Genomic DNA, 20,408 nt, shown 5'->3' with positions numbered 1-20,408 from the left:
CTACACTTTTGTTTACATCAAGGGGATTCCACTTCAACCTTTGATCCTTGATCTCTAGCCTCTCCAAGCTGCTTTCCACTCAAATCCCTTCTCCTACCACATAGCCAAATCTGTGAGAGAGTGATTGAGTGTTGAGGAGACTATCTTTTGAAGCACAAAAGCAAGGAGTTCATCAACAACAACATATATTACCTTTTGGAGAGTGGTGTCTCTTGGATTCGTTAGGTGTCACTTGGGAGCCTCCAAGATGTGGAGTTGAACAAACGAGTTTGTACTAGCAAGGAGATTTCCTACTTCATGAAGATCTACCCGAGTGAGACTAGTCCTTCATGGGCGTAAGCCATGATGGCATAGACAAGATTGCCTCTTTGTGAACTCTTTGTGGGTGGAGCCCTCAGTGGGTTGAAGTCTCTATCAACGTGGATGCACGATAGCACCGCGTGTCAGAACCACGAGAAAAATCACCGTGTCTTCATTGCATTTGATCTTCTCAAAACTCTACCCCTTTACTTTCTTGCACTTACATGCCATTTACTTCCCGCTTCCCATACTCTAGATATGCATGTGTAGATTGTATTGCTTGCCACTTAACTTGTGCTAAAATCTACCTAAGTACCAAGGAAATTAAAAGTTACACCTTTTGCCTTGTTAGTGTCTATTCATGCCCCCACTAGACCTATCCTTTTGATCCTACAAGAAGAGGGTGAGAACAACTGTCCACCATATTAAAAATGTGACTACTCACGGATCATCCATCTGTATAACCATCGGTACACTGACAACACGTCACTCCTAAACTTGCTAGCCATTTACCATTCCGGCCCCTCATCTAAAACCAGCATAATTACACTTTGCATTAAGGGCATGGCGTTCTCGAACACACCATCGTTGCGGTGTTTCCAAATTTGCCACAACACCAAGGTGAAGAACGATAGTAGATCTCTGAAGATTTGTAGCGAGAGAAGGGAGGTGCCCCAAAGAAGCAAGCGATCTTCCGAGGATGGCGTTAAATCCGGTTGCCCCCATGTAGTCAAAGTCTCAAACCAGATCGCCCTAACAAACAGATAGGCAATCAACAAATGGTCTATGGTCTCCTCGGCCTGGTCACACAATGGGCATGCCTCCTGGTGTGGCAATCCACGCCTGATAAGACGATCGAATGTCCAACATCTGCTCCTAACAAGCAAAAAAAATTGCATCTCAAGAGAGATCTTGATTGCCATGTAAAAGAAACTCTCAAATCAAGATCACGGCCCACGAACAGACTGGCGTAAGTCGAACGCACAGGCTGAAGCCTCCCAAGCCCATGTTACGACATCCGACATACCTTCCTGCTGTTCTACCTCGCTGGCCATCTCCCAGAGTGTCAAATATTTGGTCAACCCATCTGCCAAAAGATCAGGTCCCAAATCTCAAGGCTCGCAATCCGATTTTGTTGGCAAAACAGAAAAAACAGATGGCATGTACCTTTTCCCCTTTAGTTATTGAAATGATGTTGGCATGTGTCTTACCAAGATTTTCTATAAGGACTCTTTAGTTAATTTGTCATAAGTTCCCTGAAAAAAAATAACCTAGTACCTAACGTGTGGTATTTAGATGTCAGACTGGATGTCCTCTGCATCATTTCATTTTCAATCACGAATCTTAACACTAGGATATTAGGGCATCTTCAATGGCAACTCGCAAAAAATCTCTCGCATCCATTCACGAATAGGGGGGTCAATCCGCGGACACGGATATAGAAGGCAACCATTCAAAGCTAGCCGCATATATTTCAAACCGCCTTTGAACTATGTTAATTAGATAAATGTCACTCCAATTATGGCGATTCATAAAAATGCCACCGCAATTTTCAAACTTTGAAAAATGCCACTGCAATTTTTGCAAATTTTGAAAAATGCCACTCCAGACAAAGTTTGAAAATTGAAGTGGCATTTCTCGGAATTGCCAGATTTGAAGTGGCATTTATCAAATTAACCCTTTGAACTAACCAGACGAAATTCATGCAAACCGGCCGATATTCATCGAAGTTCAAATAGAAAATAGCACAAATCATCCACACATAACATGCAAATTAAGTCCAATACAGAATGATCTCAAATTCAACTAGATCCGGATGTCCAACAAGTTTCTCATGAACGAATATGTCCTTCCACACATATTTTTCCTTTAGTTTCATCCAACAGTATGTGCACGTGAATGGTCGTCCCGCTGACCTGTGGTCCAGCACGACGGTGTGTGTGGGCTACATATAATATGTAGACCAACATTGAATAAATAATCAATCAACAAGTTTAGCAAGAGGAAGTAAAGCTTACCATCTTCTCAATGCTCGCGTGCAATGGCTACGCCTAACCAAGTTGCAGAACTTGATGACGCTGATGTGGATAGCGTGCCAACGATACTGTTGAGTATATTGTGTACGTGTATATTTGTGTGTAGGGCCCACCTCATGTTTCCTTTGTATAGTTGAGGTTGTGGCCCACCTCTGTACTTATATATACGTGTCTGGTGCACCGATCAATACATCGAGATTGCACAGCCCATAACTTGTCCTTCTACATGGTATCAGACACCTCCTCCTGGTCGTCGTTGCCACCGCTGGTTGCCGCTGCCTTTCTCCACCACCTAGCCCGCCGCCGCCGCCTCCTCTTCCCGAGGCCGCCGCCGCCGCTTACTCCCGCTTCCGCCTACGCCCTCCCTCTCCCGCGCCGCACCCTCCCCTCCCACCCGCGCCGCACCCGCACCACCCCATCCCCTGCCACCTGCGCCGCCGCACCCCGTCTCCCTCCGCCCGCGCCGAGTCCCAAACCCTAACCCGTGCCATGAGCTCCTCCTCGCCCACCGTCTCCAACCCGTTCGCCGGTCCCGATATCACTCTCGTCCGCGACCTCAACATCCATGAGCGTGTTCCGGTCAAGCTTGATCACACCACCGTGTCCTACTCCGCCTGGAAGCGATATTTTTCGCTTGTGTTTCGTGAGTACCTCCTGCACGGCCACGTGGACGGCACCGTGGATTCGGCGCTCATGATCCACGACGAGGAGTGGATGATCCTCGACGCCACCATCATCCGCTGGTTCTACCTCACCATCTCCAGCGACCTCTTCCACACCGTGGTGGACGACGAGGACGACGCCCATGTGATCTAGACCAAGCTCAACGGCCTCTTCACCGACAACCGGCTGCAGCGCAAGGTCCTGCTCTACGGTGAGTTTTACGGGTGCCAGCAACATGACTCATCCATCGATGATTTTTGCATGCGCCTCAAGAAGCTCGCCGATGAGCTCCGTGATCTCGGGGAAAAGATTGGCAACGAGCTCCTCATCAGCACCCTCTCCGGCAGCCTCAACGAGAATTTCGGGAACGCCGCCTCCAACCTCACCCTCATCCCGGATCCTACCTTCGCTAAGGTGGTCGCGTACCTCAAGTTGGAGGAGCACCGGATGCGGGTGGCGTGGACTCGCGCGACCCACACCGCCCTCGTCGCCGGCACCCGCGGGGGTCCAGCCCCGCCACCGCCGCGCCCGACGCCTCCACAGCCGGCGGCGCCCGCCTACCCGCCAGGCTTCCCGCCCGCCCCGGCCACCCCCTTCCCGCCGCCCCAGCTGGCGGCCAATGGGGGGGTCGTCGCGACGGCCGTCATGGTGGCCGCAAGCAGGGGGCGCAGGCGCTCAGGGAGGAGCACCCCGCCCACCGCAGCAGGCTTCTCAGCCGGCCCCGTGGTACGCCGGCCAGAACCCATGGACCGGCGTTGTGCACGCCTACTCCATGTCGGTACCTCGGGCCCCTACCTCGGGACTTCTCGGCGCCCGACCACAGCCACACCAGGCGTTCTACGCCGCGTCGCAGCCCTACATGGCGCCCTACGGCCAGCAGCCACCGCCATGTGGGCCGCCGCTGCCCCTAACGGCCGTGCCGCCTCTCCCGCCGGCACCGTGGGACCCGGCCCTCCTGGCGGCTCTCCACAACACCCCTTCACCGTCCAGCTACACCGGCGGCGGCGACTGGTACATGGACAGCGGCGCCACTGCTCACATGGCGGCGTACCCCAGTAACCTCCATACCGCTCGTCCTGTCCACACTTCCAACCGCATCACCATCGGTGACGGATCTTCTCTTCCTATCACCCATATTGGTCATGCCTATTTTCCGTCTAACTCCACTCCAATATCCATGTCTAATATTCTAGTTTCTCCTGAACTTATTAAAAATCTTGTTTCCATTCGTTCTCTTACACGTGAAAATCTGGTTACCGTTGAATTTGACGAATATGGTTTTTCTGTTAAGGACGCTCGCACGAGGATGGTGCTCCACCAATGTGACAGCCCCGACGAGCTCTACCCGGTTCACTCCGCCACCTCCACCACTTCCGCCGCCCCTGTCGCTCTCGCCACCAGAGTGGATCTTTGACATGCTCGCTTGGGTCATCCTAATCCTGCCACCCTTCGCCCCATACTTTGGAGTTTTTCTTTCACGTGTAATAAGAACAAGGATCACTCGTGTCATGCATGTTGCCTCGGCAAACATGCTCGTCTTCCATTTAGGGCTTCTTCTTTTGTTGCTTCGTACCCATTTGAGTTAATTCATAGTGATGTTTGCACCTCTCCTATTGCCAGTAATATGGGTTTTCTTTATTATCTTGTCATACTTGATGATTTTTTGCATTATGTGTGGACCTTCCCGTTGCGCCGCAAGTCGGATGTTATATCCACTCTCGCTGCTTTCTACTCCTATGTTCTCATGCAGTTGGGTCGTCCCATTCTCGCGTTGCAGACAGACAACGGGAAGGAGTTTGACAACCTCCCTGTTCGTAATCTTCTCACCACACATGGCACGATTTTTCGTCTCACTTGTCCGTACACCTCGCAGCAGAACGGTCGCGTTGAGCGCATCCTTCGCACTCTCAGTGACTGCGTTAGGACTCTTCTCTTTCATGCCAATGTGCCTCCGCGCTTTTGGCCTGACGCTCTCGCCACCGCTTCTCTCCTCATCAACATCCGCCCATGTCGTACTCGCAGGAACTTTACACCTCATCATCTTCTCTTCGGTGCACCCCCCTCTTATGATGGGCTTCGCATCTTCGGCTGCCTTTGCTACCCTAGCATCGCCGCTACTGCGCCTCATAAGCTTGCACCCCACTCCGTCGCCTGCATCTTTCTCGGCTACCCACCTAACACTAAGGGCTACCGCTGCTATGATCCCGTCTCCCATCGTGTTTTCACCTCCCGACACGTTTACTTTGATGAGATGGTGTTTCTGTTTCAGCAGCAGGTACCTCTTGTCACCTCGTCATCGCCGGCCACCGGCGGCTCTTCGACGACTACGTCAGGTGGACGATCTCGTTCGGCCCGTGGACCGCCTCCGGGCTTTGGCGGTCCTCGCGCCCTCACGCCGGCGCCGGCCCCCTCGGCCTCCTCGGCCGACCCTGCCGGCGCAGCTGGCGCCCCTCCTTCACCCGCCGCCCCCGACTCGGGCGCCGCGGGGTTGGGCGCTACTGGCTCGGCCGCTCCTTCAGCCGCCTTGACGCCGGCCTCCTCGCCGGCTCCGACGCCGGCCACCACGCCGGCCTCCTCGTCGGCTCCGACGCCGGCCATCTCGCCGGTCCTAACGCCGGCCTCCTCGCCGGCTCCAACGCCGGCAACCTCGCTGACCCTGACGCCGGCCTCCTCACCGGCTCCGACGCCGGCCGGCTCGCCGGCCGCCTCGTCGGCTGCCTCGCCGGTGGCTCCGACGGCGCCGGCTGGCCCAGTTACACGGGCTCGTACCGGCGTTCATCGTCCGAGCCTCCGGTACTCGAGCGACGAGTATGTCCTCGCAGCCTCCACCGCGGAGCCGTCGCCTCTTCCCGCGTCCGCTCGCGTCGCCCTCCGTGATCCTCACTGGCTTGCGGCGATGCAGGAAGAGTTCGATGCTCTTCTACGGAACCGCACCTAGACACTGGTTCCCCGGCCTCCTCGCGCCAATGTCATCACCGGCAAGTGGGTCTTTTGCCAAAAGACCCGCTCGGATGGTACTCTCAAGCGCTACAAGGCTCGCTGGGTGGTCCGTGGTTTCCGCCAGCGCGCTGGAGTGGACTTCACTGAGACGTTTGCCCCGGTTGTAAAACCGGGCACGATCCGCACCGTCCTCCGGCTTGCAGTGTCCCGTGGCTGGCCCGTTCACCAGATGGATGTCTCCAACGCCTTTCTCCACGGCCATCTTGAGGAGCAGGTGTATTGTGAGCAACCCATCGGTTTCGTCGACGCCTCACTTCCTGGCCATGTGTGTCTGCTGTCCCGCTCTCTTTACGGGCTCAAGCAGGCACCCCCGCGCCTGGTACCAGCGGATCGTCGGGTTTCTTCAGACACTGGGCTTCAGCGTTACTCGCTCGGACGCCTCACTGTTTGTCTATCGCCACGGTGACACGACTGCATATTTGCTTCTTTACATCGATAACATCATCCCGACGGCCTCCTCCGCAGCTCTTCTTCAGCAGATTACTCTCCGGCTGCGTGACGAGTTTGCCATTAAGGACTTGGGTGCTCTACATTATTTCCTTGGCATTGAGGTCGTTCGGCGCCCGGATGGTTTCTTTCTTCATCAGCAGAAGTATGCACATGAGCTTCTTGAGCGTGCTGGCATGCTCAACTGTCACCCTGTTGCTACTCTTGTTGACACGAAGGCCAAGGTCTCTGCTCTTGAGGGCTGGCCTACGTCGGATGCTCCTTTCTACCGGTCTATCGTCGGCGCTCTTCAGTATTTGACTCTCACCAGACTGGATATTCAGTATGCTGTTCAGCAGGTGTGTCTCCACATGCACGCCCCTCGTGACTCCCATTGGACTCTCGTGAAGCGGATCCTTCGTTACATCCGCGGCACGATGACCCTCGGATTGACACTCACGGCGTCTACTTCTCTGGAGATGGTGGCCTACTCCGATGCAGACTAGGCTGGCTGCCCTGATACTCGTCGGTCCACCTCCGGCTACTACGTCTACCTTGGTCCTTCACTCGTCTCGTGGTTGTCCAAGCGACAACTCACGGTTTCGCGCTCCAGCGCGGAGGTTGAGTACCGAGTTGTGGCCAATGCTGTTGCCGAGTGCACCTGGCTATGACAGTTACTTCAGGAGCTGCATCACGACGTCTCCCAGGCTACGGTTGTCTACTACGACAACGTTTCTGCGGTGTACCTCTTCGCCAACCCCGTTCATCATCGCCGGACCAAACACATTGAGTTAGACATTCACTTTGTGCGCGAGTAGGTGGCTCTTGGACGTATTCAGGTTCTCCATGTGCCGACTGCACAACAGTTCGCCGATGTGATGACGAAGGGACTACCGACTTCTACCTTCGAGGAGTTTTGTTCCAGTCTTTGCGTCACTGGCGCCGCTTCGACTGCGGGGGGCTGTTGAGTATATTGTGTACGTTATATTTGTGTAAAGGGTACACCTCCTGTTTCCTTTCTATAGTTGAGGTTGTGGCCCACCTCTGTACTTATATATATGTGCCTGGTGCACCGATCAATACATCAAGATTGCACAGCCCATAACTTGTCCTTCAACAGATACGACAACGACCTCATGTTGTGTGGTCGCATGATGTACACATCGCAAGGCGTAATGTGCTTTTATGTGTGAAACTTTTCATGCACTTGCTCCCAGAAGGGCGGCCCTCTGGTCCTGCTTATGAATTCCGCGGATATGGCCAGCCACGCATTGCACAACAACTCATCCTTCATGGTCGAGTAGCTCACTATCCTTTGTACTATAAAAAACGACATAGCATTTCAAAATAAGCTCAATGACATTTGACTGGACACTTGTTGGGCGTGGTGTCTGTAAGTGCATCTAGTGCCACCCCTAGTTGGTTTTGGAGTATTGATGACAAACCTAGTTGAGGGACTAATGTGTTTGTGAGAATTGCAGGATAACACAGGTAGAAGTCCCTCATTGATTCGGTTTTCCTACCAGAGATGACCCCTAAAAATGTATGAAGACATTGAAGTCAAAGGTGGTATATGAAGATATTCACATTGAAGACTATGACAAGAGAAGACACCACATGAAGCCTATGGAGCTCAAAGACTTAGATCTTTCGTAGTTCTCTTTCTTTTGTGTTGAGTCATAGGAACCACCGTACTATTAAGTGGGGTCCAAGAGAACCAGTCAGAATGACTGAAGTGATGCCTAACCATAACCTATGTCTTCGAGTGAAGACTATGAGAGCGAATCTTGTCCAAAGTCGGACAAGTCAGCTTTGCTTGTAGCCCAAGTAAAGTTGACGTGTGAGTTTGAAATCTGACCGTTGGAACACGTGTCAGTTCCTTAGTGACCCAGGGTCATTTCGGACAAATCAGGTCGGGTTGCCAAGTGGCTATAAGTAGCCCACCCCCTACAACCATAAACGGTTGGCTGCTTAGATTGAGAGTACGGCTTTTGTCGTTTGAGAGCAACCCACCTCGAAGCCTTTGAGAGAGAATTCCTTGCGAGGATAAAGCCCTAACCACCCAGAGCCAAAGAGAATTAGGCATCACTTAAGTCTTCTTGTCTGTGTGATCTGAAGACTTATTACACTTGAGGACTGTGCATCCTCCAGCCATTTAGGCGTCGCGTTTTGAGCATCCAAGAGACATTGTGGATTGCCGGTGAACGAAGTCTGTGAAGGTTTGGGAGTCTACCTTGAAGACTTACCAGAGTGATTGGGCGAGGTCTGTGTGACCTTAGCTCAAGGGGAATACGGTGAGGACTGGGTGTCCTGAGCTGCGTGTTCAGGACTGGGTGTCCGGTACTGTGTGTACTAAGATTTAAATACCTAGCCGCCCCAACCAGACGTACAGTTGTCACAGCAACTGGAACTGGTCCAACAAATCATTGTCTTCAACGAGTCACTGGTTTCATATTCCCTTCCCTTTACTTACTATTACTCCTTGTGAAGTCATTGTATGTTTGCACTATCTTTTGTCTTCACTGAGTGACTGCGTGTTCTATCTGGCTTCACAATATCTTCCTACCTGATCCTTACTACATTGCTACTATTAGTCATTGTGCTTTCACTCTATTGAATACTTGACTATGGCTTGCCTAGTGTAGTCTACCTTCCGCTGCAGGGTATTAGGTTTATTTCTATCGTTTGTCTTCATAACTCACATGTTTTGAAGACTTCCATAAAAATCCCCTATTCACCCCCCCTCTAGTCGATATAACGCACTTTCAATTGGTATCAGAGCCAGGTGCTCCCTTGTTCTGTGTGATTCGGTTTAACCACCTGGAGTTTTAGCTATGTCGACTGCAGGGATAATTAAAGTCTCCGCTGCGTGCCCCGTCTTTGATGGAACTGAATATCCCTACTGGAAGAATAAGATGCGCATGCATCTTGAAGCCATTGACGTTGACCTATGGTATGTCATCGAGAACGGAGTTCCCAAGGCTGGAGAAGGTGTCACTGCTGCTGATGTCAAGAAATTCGTTCAACTGGACTCTACTGCCAAGAATATCATCTGTGGTCATCTGACCAAAGGACAGTATGGCCGTGTGAGTGCTTTGAAAACATCTAAGCTGGTCTGGGACTGGCTCTCCAAGGTCAATGAAGGCGTCTCAACCCAGAGAGATCAGAGAATCAGTGTCCTTCGCAACCTCTTCAACCGCTTCAAGCGAAATGACAATGAGAATGTCCAGCTCACATTTGACCGACTCACTGACATCACAAATGAGCTTCAATCCCTTGGCGCTGCTGAGATCACCAAACATGAAGTCGTCAAGACACTGCTGAGATCACTTGATAGTTCGTTTGACACCCTAGCCCCGATGATTCAAGAACGTCCTGATTTCAAGACACTTGATCCGTCTGACATACTTGAGAGGCTCAACACACATGAGTTTCAGCTTTCTGAGAAAAGAGATATCTATGGTCCAAACTATGGGCGAACTCGTGCCTTGAAGGCAAAAGCTGTCTCCTCATCTGAAGAAGAATCTGACAGCAGTTCTGATGATCCTGAAGACATTGGAAGGGAACTTGCTATGCTTGTGAAGAAGTTCCAAAAATTCACCAAGAAGAAAGGCTTCAGAAAGTCTTCCCGATCAAGCTCAAGGAATGATGAAGCTTCTGCTCACGACTACAAGAAGAAAACATGTCACAAGTACAAGAAACCTGGCCACTTCATCTCTGAGTGTCCACAGTGGGACAATGAGAACAAAAAGAAGAAGAAGAGCAAGGAATATGACTCTAACGACAAGAAGAAGAAGAAATACTCAAAGTCTTCTTCCAAGTCTTCCTCAAAGTCTTCATCACACAAGAAGAGGTCATCTGGCAAGGCACGTGCGTTTGTTGGCAAGGAAATGGATTCAGAGGAGGAGTTCGCTTCTGAGGAGGCGGAGGTGGAGTCTGAGGAGGAGTCCGATTCAGGCGTCGCAAGTCTGGCTACAGCATACGTTGCCAAGTCCATCTTCAACACTGAAGACAATGACCTCATCACCGACACCGATGCAAATGACAAGGACTACTCCGCTTCTACCTACTGCTTCATGGCACGCGGTGCCAAGGTAAACACACGCACTACTCACTATCAAACATCTAGTGACGATGACTCTGATTGTGGTTCAAAACCCAGCTACAAAACACTTGCTAAAATTGCAACTGAACAACAGAAAGCTATGGAACATATTCAAAAACTGTTAGACAAAAGCGATGATCTATTAGGTGCTGAAATGACTCGATCTGAATCCTTAATTGAAGACATAAAAAATCTTCACGTTAAGTATCAGGAACTTGAAAGTCGTCATGAAACTCTCTCAACAACTCATGAAAAGCTTTCCTATGATTATCTTCAAAGGAAGCAAGATCTTGAGAAATTGAGAGCGGCTCATGAAGATCTTCAAAAGGAAAACGAGTCACTTCGCGCCAAACAGATCAGTTCCGCTCAGGAAGGATTTGAACCACCATGTCTTAAATGCATTGAGCGTGATAATGCTACTTCTGTTGCTGAATGTTCTACTGCTACTGTTGTTGCAATATCTTCAACTGTTGATGTGGTAACTAACCCCTCTGCTGAGGATACCACCGCTATTGCTGATGAGAATGCTAGGTTGAAGACATTGCTGGAAATAGGGATGTACAAAAGTCTTAAAGGGCATCAAACATTATGTGATGTCCTCAAAAAGCAGATTCTGAACCGAAACCCGAGGAAAGAGGGTGTTGGGTTCGTAAGGAAAATGAATGCTGATGGCTCTTACTGGAAACCTGAGCAGTACCCCAAAACCATGTGGGTTGCTGCAAAGGAACCTTCAGCAGATCCATCCAATCTATCTGGCTTCACTTGTGCTAACCCCATTATCATTGATGAATCCTTTGATGCAAACTATATACTGTTTAAGAATCAGAATGGTGAAGTGTTTGCCAGGTACATTGGTACTAACTGCAGGAATGGACCGCCTATGAAGAAGATCTGGGTTCCGAAAAGGTGTCTGGAGAATCTTCCTGTGAATGTCATCATGACACCTCACGTGAAGAAGACAAACCTCAGACCAAAGGCTTCATACGGTCCAAAGGCTTCATACAGACAGAGAACTCACCTGAGTCGCACTAACGCAAATGTTTTGCAGAGAAACCATACTCGGGCATATGAATATGAGAGCGGTTCGTCAAACCGCCATGTTCATAAGACCAAGAACTATTCTGCTTATTCTCATGAGTACTATTGTCCGCCTGCAAGACTGTTTGCTAGGGCTCCAAAGCCAAAATTCTCATATGCTGCACTTAGACTTATTGCTTCTAAGCCATCCTTGAAGATGTGGGTGGCTAAGAAAGCTTAACTCTCTTTTGCAGGGAAAGGTCTCCAGCAGAAAACCAAAATCATCTGACGCTATTGCTGGGGACCTTAAACATCTTGTAGGGCGCAAGATCAAATGCCCAAATGGTCTTACTATGTACTTCGTTCCTGAATCGCTTGCTACTCTCCCTATTAGTCCTAATCTGGATCTAAGCTTTCATAACCCACTGGTTCGTCAAATGTTTTTGCTTCACAATGCTCTTGGTGAAGCCTATCCCCCTAACTGCACTATAGGGTACGACACCAGCGTCTTCAGAATGGATTATCGATAGTGGGTGTACAAATCACATGACTGGCAAAAGAAGTCTTCTTATGGACTCAACCTTACGTCCATCCGACAAGAGCCACATCACATTTGCTGACACTGGTAAAAGTAAGGTATTGGGTCTAGGTAGAGTTGCAATCTCAAGGGATCAACACATGAATAAAGTCATGCTTGTTGAATCCCTTGGCTTCAACTTAATGTCTGTCTCAATGCTTTGCGATTTAAACATGATCGTAATATTTGGAAAATATCGTTGCATTGTTCTAATGGAATCTGACAAGTCTCTAGTATTTGAAGGGTATCGAAAAGATGATTTATACGTGGTAGATTTCTCAGCAGGACCACAGCTTGCCGTATGTCTTCTAGCAAAAGCTTCAGAATGCTGGCTCTAGCATCGGAGGCTTGGGCATGCTGGCATGAGGAACCTCCACACCCTGCAAAGAAGAAGCATGTCATAGGCATCGGAGGCTTGGGCATGCTGGCATGAGGAACCTCCACACCCTGCAAAGAAGAAGCATGTCATATGCATCGAGGGCGTCAAGTTCAAGAAAGATCACTTATGCGGTGCCTGTGAGGCAGGAAAGATGACGAGGGCCAAACATCTCTCGAAGACAATCATGACCACTACTCGACCCTTCAAACTACTTCACATGGATCTTTTCGGTCCCACTCATTACTCAACTCTTACTACTACTGCTTGTCTCTATGGCTTTGTCATTGTTGATGATTATTCTAGATATACTTGGGTGCACATAATTCTTTATAAGACTGAAGTGCAGGATGTCTTCAGACGCTTCGCCAATCGAGCTATGAACAATTATGGCGCCAAGATAAAGCACATCAGAAGTGACAATGGCACTGAATTCAAGAACACTGGCCTTGATACATATCTTGATACCTTGGGCATCACACATGAATTCTCAGCCCCGTACACGCCACAGCAGAATGGAGTCGTCGAACGCAAGAACAGAACACTCATTGAGATGTCCAGAACGATGCTAGATGAATACAAGACTCCAAGAATATTCTGGCCTGAAGCCATTGATACTGCATGCCATACAATCAATCGTGTTTATCTTCACAAGCTTCTGAACAAGACATCTTATGAGCTCCTTACTGGCAAGAAGCCAAATTTCAGTTACTTCAGAGTATTTGGAGCCAGGTGCTGGATCAAGGACCCACATCACACCTCAAAGTTTGCACCAAAAGCACATGAGGGTTTTATGCTTGGATATGGAAAGGATTCACACTCCTATAGAGTCTTCAATCTCTTTCATTACAAAGTGGTTGAAACAGTGGATGTGCGGTTCGATGAGACCAACGGTTCACAAAGAGAGCAACTGCCAAATGTGCTAGATGAAGTTCCATCCAGTGAATCAATCAAGCTAATGGGAACTGGAGAAATTATACCTTCTGAAGCTCATCCTGAAGAAGAACTTATCATCTCAGCACCTGATCAACATGAAGACAATGCTCAGCCTGAAGACATTCCTTCTAACAACGACAATGATCAGCAAGAGCAAAATCTTCGCCCTGTACATCCTCGCGTTGCCAATGAAGTGCAGATTGAAAGAATAATTGATAGCATCAATGCACCCGGTCCACTCACCCGTTCAAGGGCAACTCAACTAGCAAATTTCTGTGGGCACTTCGCATTCGTCTCAATAACAGAACCCAAGAAAGTTGAAGAAGCCTTCATGGAACCTGAATGGATTCAAGCTATGCAAGAAGAGATTCATCAGTTTGAGCTGAATAATATATGGGAACTGGTTAAGCGTCCTGATCCACGGAAGCACAATATAATAGGCACCAAATGGATATACCGCAACAAGCAAGATGAGCATGGTCAAGTTGTCAGAAACAAAGCTCATCTCGTTGCTCAAGGATATACTCAAGTGGAAAGCATTGACTTCGATGAAACATTTGCTCCTGTGGCTAGACTTGAAGCCATACGCATACTGCTGGCCTATGCAAATCATCATAACATACTTCTATATCAAATGGATGTGAAGAGTGCTTTTCTCAATGGCAAGATTGAAGAAGAAGTGTATGTTGCACAACCGCCTGGCTTTGAAGATTCAAAACATCCTGACATGGTATACAAGCTCAACAAGGCACTGTATGGCCTCAAACAAGCCCCTCGGGCCTGGTATGACACACTCAAATACTCCCTGAAGAGCAAAGGCTTCATACCTGGTTCCCTAGACCCCACTCTCTTCACGAAGACATATGATGGTGAACTGTTTGTGTGCCAAATATATGTGGATGACATTATCTTCGGCTGCACCAATCAAAAGTATAGTGAAGAGTTTGGATATATGATGCAAGAGCAATATTAGATGTCCATGATGGGAGAGCTGAAGTTCTTCCTCGGTCTTCAAATACGACAACAACGCAACGGAATCTTCATATCTCAAGAGAAGTATCTCAAAGATTGCCTGAAGAAGTTTGGTATGCAAGACTGCAAAGGCTTCACAACACCAATGCCAGCCAAACATCATCTGGGTCCCGACGACAATGGTAAAGAGTTCGATCAAAAGGTATATCGCTCCATGATTGGTTCCTTACTTTATCTATGTGCATCTAGGCCAGATATTATGCTTAGTGTTTGCATGTGTGCTCGATTTCAAGCGGCACCAAAGGAGTCGCATCACTTAGCTGTGAAGCGAATTCTTCGATATTTGGCTCACACCCCAACTCTAGGATTATGGTATCCAAAGGGCTCAGAGTTTGATCTGGTTGGATTCTCGGATGCTGATTATGCTGGTGACAAAGTTGATCGCAAGTCTACTTCAGGCACATGTCACTTTCTGGGACGATCACTTGTATGTTGGTCTTCAAAGAAGCAGAACTGTGTATCTCTCTCCACTGCTGAATCTGAATACATTGCTGCTGGATCTTGCTGCGCTCAGCTTCTGTGGATGAAGCAAACGCTCAAAGACTATGGCATTCATCTGAAGCAAGTGCCACTTTACTGCGATAACGAAAGCTCCATCAAGATTGCCAACAACCCAGTTCAGCACTTGAAGACAAAGCACATTGAAATTCGTCATTACTTTCTTAGAGATCATGTTGTGAAGGAAGATATTGATATCATACACGTCAACACTGAAGAGCAATTGGCAGATATCTTCACCAAGCCCTTGGATGAGAAGAGATTTTGCAAGTTACGGTGTGAGCTAAATATCCTGGAATCCTCAAATGTCCTGTGATCAGGCACACATCCTAACCTTTATGCATATTGATGACTTAGATGTGCAACACACGAAGTAAAGTATATCTTCAATCAATAAAGACATACATTCTAAGTGTGAATACATTAATGTGGAATTTGACTTCAGAGCGCCGCGATAATTGTGCGCCATGTCTGGGTCTAATACTTCCTATACGGTGGGTAACGCCACCACCAAATGTTCTGTTTGAAGTGTTTCACTCATGGCGTTATATTTGCTATGTCTTCACATTTGGTTTGGCTTCAATCTCAACATATATTCATGATTATCTTCACTATGTTGATTATGTAGATATATATATACTAGTGTTCTGTCCTCTACAGCATTCACTTATAGCTATGTCTTCTTGTTGAATCTTTTGAACTAAGTGAATGTGATCGGACCCTAACCTCTCTATGCTTTCTATCTCAAATTCTATCTCTCCAAATCATATGCATTCTATTGAAACTGTCGAATGTCTTCTCTGCGTCCTTGTCAGCAGAAGATACAGAGACAACCATTAAGTCCGTTTTCAATGCTCATTCCTCCACATGAAACTCGGAGAAGTAGGAACGACCACCCGACAATCCAGGCGTGCGTGGGACGTGGAACAAACCCCAAAATTCCGCATAATGGCCACGTGTTCCTCAGATGCGAATCACCAGGGGCACCTGTGTAATAACACAGTGCCGCCCCTGTACCTATAAATACACACTTCACAGCGGTCATTATCTCTTTTCCACTCTCGCACGAACCCTAGCGCCACCGCTAGCCCTCGACGACGCCGGTGACGAAGCGCTTCGCTGCCGCAACCTCTCCGACGCCATCTTCACGCCGACCGCGGACATCTTCCACTCCGCCGTCGCCGTAGTTGTCCTCCGTCGCCAAGTTAGGGCACGGAAGATTGAACTGCTCGGCCTCATCTTCCACTCCGTCTAGTAGTTCTTAGTGTGGTAAATAAAACTTCCTTTTTATGGCACCGTTGATCCTATGACTTTGTCACTTTCTACCACAAGCAGTTTCTATTCACACAAGTTAGATCTCTCTCATACTGCATCTCATAACATGCCTAGTATATTCACTTATGCTTCACAAAGTAGTTAGATTCCTCACTTGTACTGATCTGTGGATTCGTACAAATCTGGAACCAACTCCTTATCTATGAGTGAATGTCTTCGCACGATGAGGTCAATGTCTTCTAAACTGATTTATCTTCAAAATCTTCTGAGAATGCATATGACCTCTTCCCCTTCCCTCGCACCTTAATGCTGTCACAGGTACATGTCCGTGGGAGAATCCTTTGGTTCTCATAGTCTGCATTCATTTGCAGAATTCTTACAGCATCACATAAATTCTCCCGAAGCCAGTTCCTGTTTGTCCAGCAAGCGAAAACCTTTGAAGCCTTTGAACGTGTTGAAGCCTTTTAGTTTAAAGTTTATGGCTTCAGAGAATTCAGCAAGGAAGGGTGGCAGAAAGCGTCGTGGAGAAACATCCAGAGATCTGCCAGATGACCTCTCAGAGCTGTACAAGATAGATCCTGAAGAGGATTACAATCAGCGCAAGACCCGAATCCAATGGATTCAAAGATATTGGGTAGAACAATGGTTCAAATACCGATTTGTAACCCAGGAATATGCTAAAAAAACGCCATCAAGAGACCGTGGGGAGACATCCTATACAAGAATCTTCTACCCAGGTCCAGAGATGAAGCCATTGAACAAGGCTTCTATCCCTGCATGGTCCGTGGGCCACAGCCTGCTGATGCACACCCATCGTCACTACTATGGTGTCGTGACGACAATCTGTTCAAGCGCAACTTCCAATTTGCTCAGAACTCAGCAAAGCAGAACAAGAAGACTTTGGGGTTAGATTTCAACCCTGGTCCCTCTGCTCCCCGTGCCGATGGAACTCGCGAAGTAGAACCCAATGTCATCGGTCCTTTCTACAACCTTGAAGGCCTCATCATCCACATATTGGTTCAAGGGACTGCAGTAAATGAGCCTGCAGCTGACGCTGAATCAGATGAAGCGCCTGCAGCGCTGAAGCCAAAGAAGTTGAAGAAGCTTAAAGCTTCAAAGCCTGCCCCTTCACCAAAAATCTCAAGGGCGAAGCCACTGGCACTGCACCTCCTGAAGACAGTGTGCAGTCCGAAGATTTATCACGCATCTCCAAGCCCCAGAAAGTCAAGATGCCTCTGCCACACACCGGCCAAGAGCTAACGGCTGCTGCCATTTTGCGCAATGATGCCATTGATCTGTCAAGTGATGAAGATCTTGCAGATGACGCTCTTGAGCAACTCATCAAGAGCAAAGAAGAAGCAGAAATCTTCAATGATCTGCCTCTCTTTGATGTGACAATCATCCACAACTTCATTGATGAGTGGTTTGACACGTCAAATATCAGCTTCGAAGATCTGCAGCTACTCATTGGCCTCAGTGTCGCCTTCCAAGGCGCCATTGCTTCAGAGCTAGCTGTCGCCCAGCGCATTGTTGAACTGAAGCAAAAGATTGACTATAAAAAGACTCAGTTCAAGAAGCATATGGCCAAGCTCAGCGTGCAAGAAGTGAAGAACTTTAAGACCATGATGCACGAGCTCAAGGAAGCCTTTGTAAAGAAACATGCAGAAGCTCAGGGTTCGCGTGAGCACATGAAGGTTCTGGCTGACAGATGTGTGCAAGCCTACAATGAGGCTGAAAAGCGCAAGGCCCTTGGGCGTCCTGGCATCGACCCCAGGATGGCCGCAAAGAAGAAGAAGAAGCCTGCTACGGCTGAACCCGACGCACCAAGGCAGGAAGCAGTTTCGATTGTCTTCCCAACTAGAATGACTGGCTCGAAGCCAAAAAGCCGGTCAACCGCTTCAGAGCTCAAGAAGACAAGGACTGCTGAGGCTGAAGCCAGGAAGAGGAAACATCCTGAAGCCTCTCCCACTGCCCCTCCCAAGAAGAAGAGGAAGACCAAGAAAGATCGGGCTGCTCCCACAGAGCCTTTGATAGTTGAACCCATTTCTATGGTCTATCCTGAAGCTGAACGCCAACTGACAATCCATGAGTCTGCTTCCACAGAGGCTCATGAAGCTGAAGACTTTCCAGCAGCTGATCCCATCGCTGCTGAAGACATTGGTCAACATGACCATGTAGAAGATGGTGCAGTCCTTCCTCAACTCGAGAACAGCGAACTCATCAGCATTGGTCGTCCACTGACGCCAATTGCACATGATGCTTCATGGGCGGATCGCCCACAAGAGGAAGAAGACTATGAGGCCCAGCCAACTCCAACTCCACAGGCGTCGCCTGCGTTGCGCAGGCTTTGCAAAGGTCCAATGCCTCAAGTCTCTGCTGAAGACAATCCGGCTGCATCAGCCGCGGAAGAAGAAGTCCCACAAGTTCCCACTCCCCTGTCCCACCAAGAAGCAGTTCTCAAGGAGAACGTGCTTGTGACCGATCCTCCAGCTCGTCAAGTGGAGGATGAAAATCTTGCGACTGCCACCACCACCAATGAAGCTAATGTGGAGCCCTCCCCAACAAAAGCATCAGAAGACAGCGAAGCCACTGATCCCGCCACTTCTGTTCCTGAGTCTGCTGCCGGTCCCCAGTTCGACTATCATGTTGAGCACAGGCCTCAAGTACAGAAGCCAATCCCAAGATTGCCAAGGTTCCCAGGTCCTGCACCAGCACCTGGCTCCTTCAATATCAATGGCTTCAGAGCAGACAACACATTCTTCGATAGCTCCAGGAACCCCTACTCAAGGGAAAAGATATCATCTGATTGGTTCTGGAGCTATCCGCAGCGAAGCTATTACTCGTGCATTCTTTACAATCAAGGTCGCATCTTCTCACACAAGCGCCTTGACATTGAAGCTATAGCTGGTCTGCCATGTCTGGAAGAATCTTTGGATTGCTTCAAGGAAGTTGGACTGCTACCGTTCGTTACTGACCAAGAGCATTGGAATGAAGAGTTGCTGCTCCAATTCTATGCCACACTTCACATCCGCGGGTACAGCAGAGATCCGAAGATTTGGGTCCTGGAGTGGATGACAGGAAACGTTCATCACGAAGCCAATGCATTTGACATCACTGAGCTCACTGGTTTGCCCACTCCTGGCGATCTCTACGAGCATGGCTGTCAGCTGCATAGTGAAGCTATTGAGAGCATCTTTCAGAAGCTTGAACCTGATATGAGTCAGATGCTTAGCATGATGAAGCCATTGCCCCAAGATGCTGCTTATCCCACGGAGTTCTTCATTGAAGACCTTGAGTATCTGCCAAGAACCATCTATCACATCATCAGGCGAACTCTCTGGCCCATCAAAGGGCACTCTCCAAATGCCAAGCTTGAGGGTGCAATGAAGACTTTGGTCTTCTATATTCTTCATGAAAAATGCTTCAATGCACAGGACTTCTTCATTCGCCAACTTGCTGCATCAGGCTCTGATCTGTTTGGCTTGAAGTTCTACGCCCCATGGGTAATGCGGCTCATCAAACTTCACTCCGATATCTCATATCAGCCATCTGCTCGCAATTATCGGATTTTTCTGCCTGATGTGGATATCTCTACTGAAGCCATCTATCCTGAGCCTGCCAAGGAACCTCTAAGTCTTCAGAATGCAGAGCATCAGAGTTTCTCTCAGAACATTGAAGGAGTTGAAGCAGTCACTCGGGTGTATCCTTTGGCTGGCACTACACGTGCACCACACCCTGCTTCCACTGAAACCACTGATAGTACAACTGCTCCACGACCCAAGAAGCACACTCGTGTTCTCAACGACCGAGAGCTTCTTGTGGCTCTTCATCAGAAATAGGATAGGCATCATGACTGGCTGAAGCGTCAGATGAAAAGCCTCTTGGTGGATGTTAATCGCATTCGCAATCTTGCCACCAAGAATGCTTTCGTTGCCCATGAAACCTGTCGCCGCACGTGGAAAGGGCTAACGATGATGTGTTCTGAAGATGATCTTCAAGAGGATGGCTTCACTGAGCGTTTCAAGTTTGACTCCACACCTCCTCGAAGGGCTGTGCTGCTAGAAACTCCATCTCTTGAAGACTCTGAGTTCTCTTCCTCTGTTGCAACTGTGACTGCCAGAGTTATCGAGGATGAAGATGATGCTACTTCACCGCCACCTCCTTCAG

The sequence above is a fragment of the Triticum urartu genome, chromosome 4, assembly GCF_003073215.2.
Source record: "Triticum urartu cultivar G1812 chromosome 4, Tu2.1, whole genome shotgun sequence".
Lineage (NCBI taxonomy): Eukaryota > Viridiplantae > Streptophyta > Magnoliopsida > Poales > Poaceae > Triticum > Triticum urartu.
The sequence above is the reverse complement of the archived record's forward strand: the minus strand, read 5'-3'. Positions refer to the sequence as shown.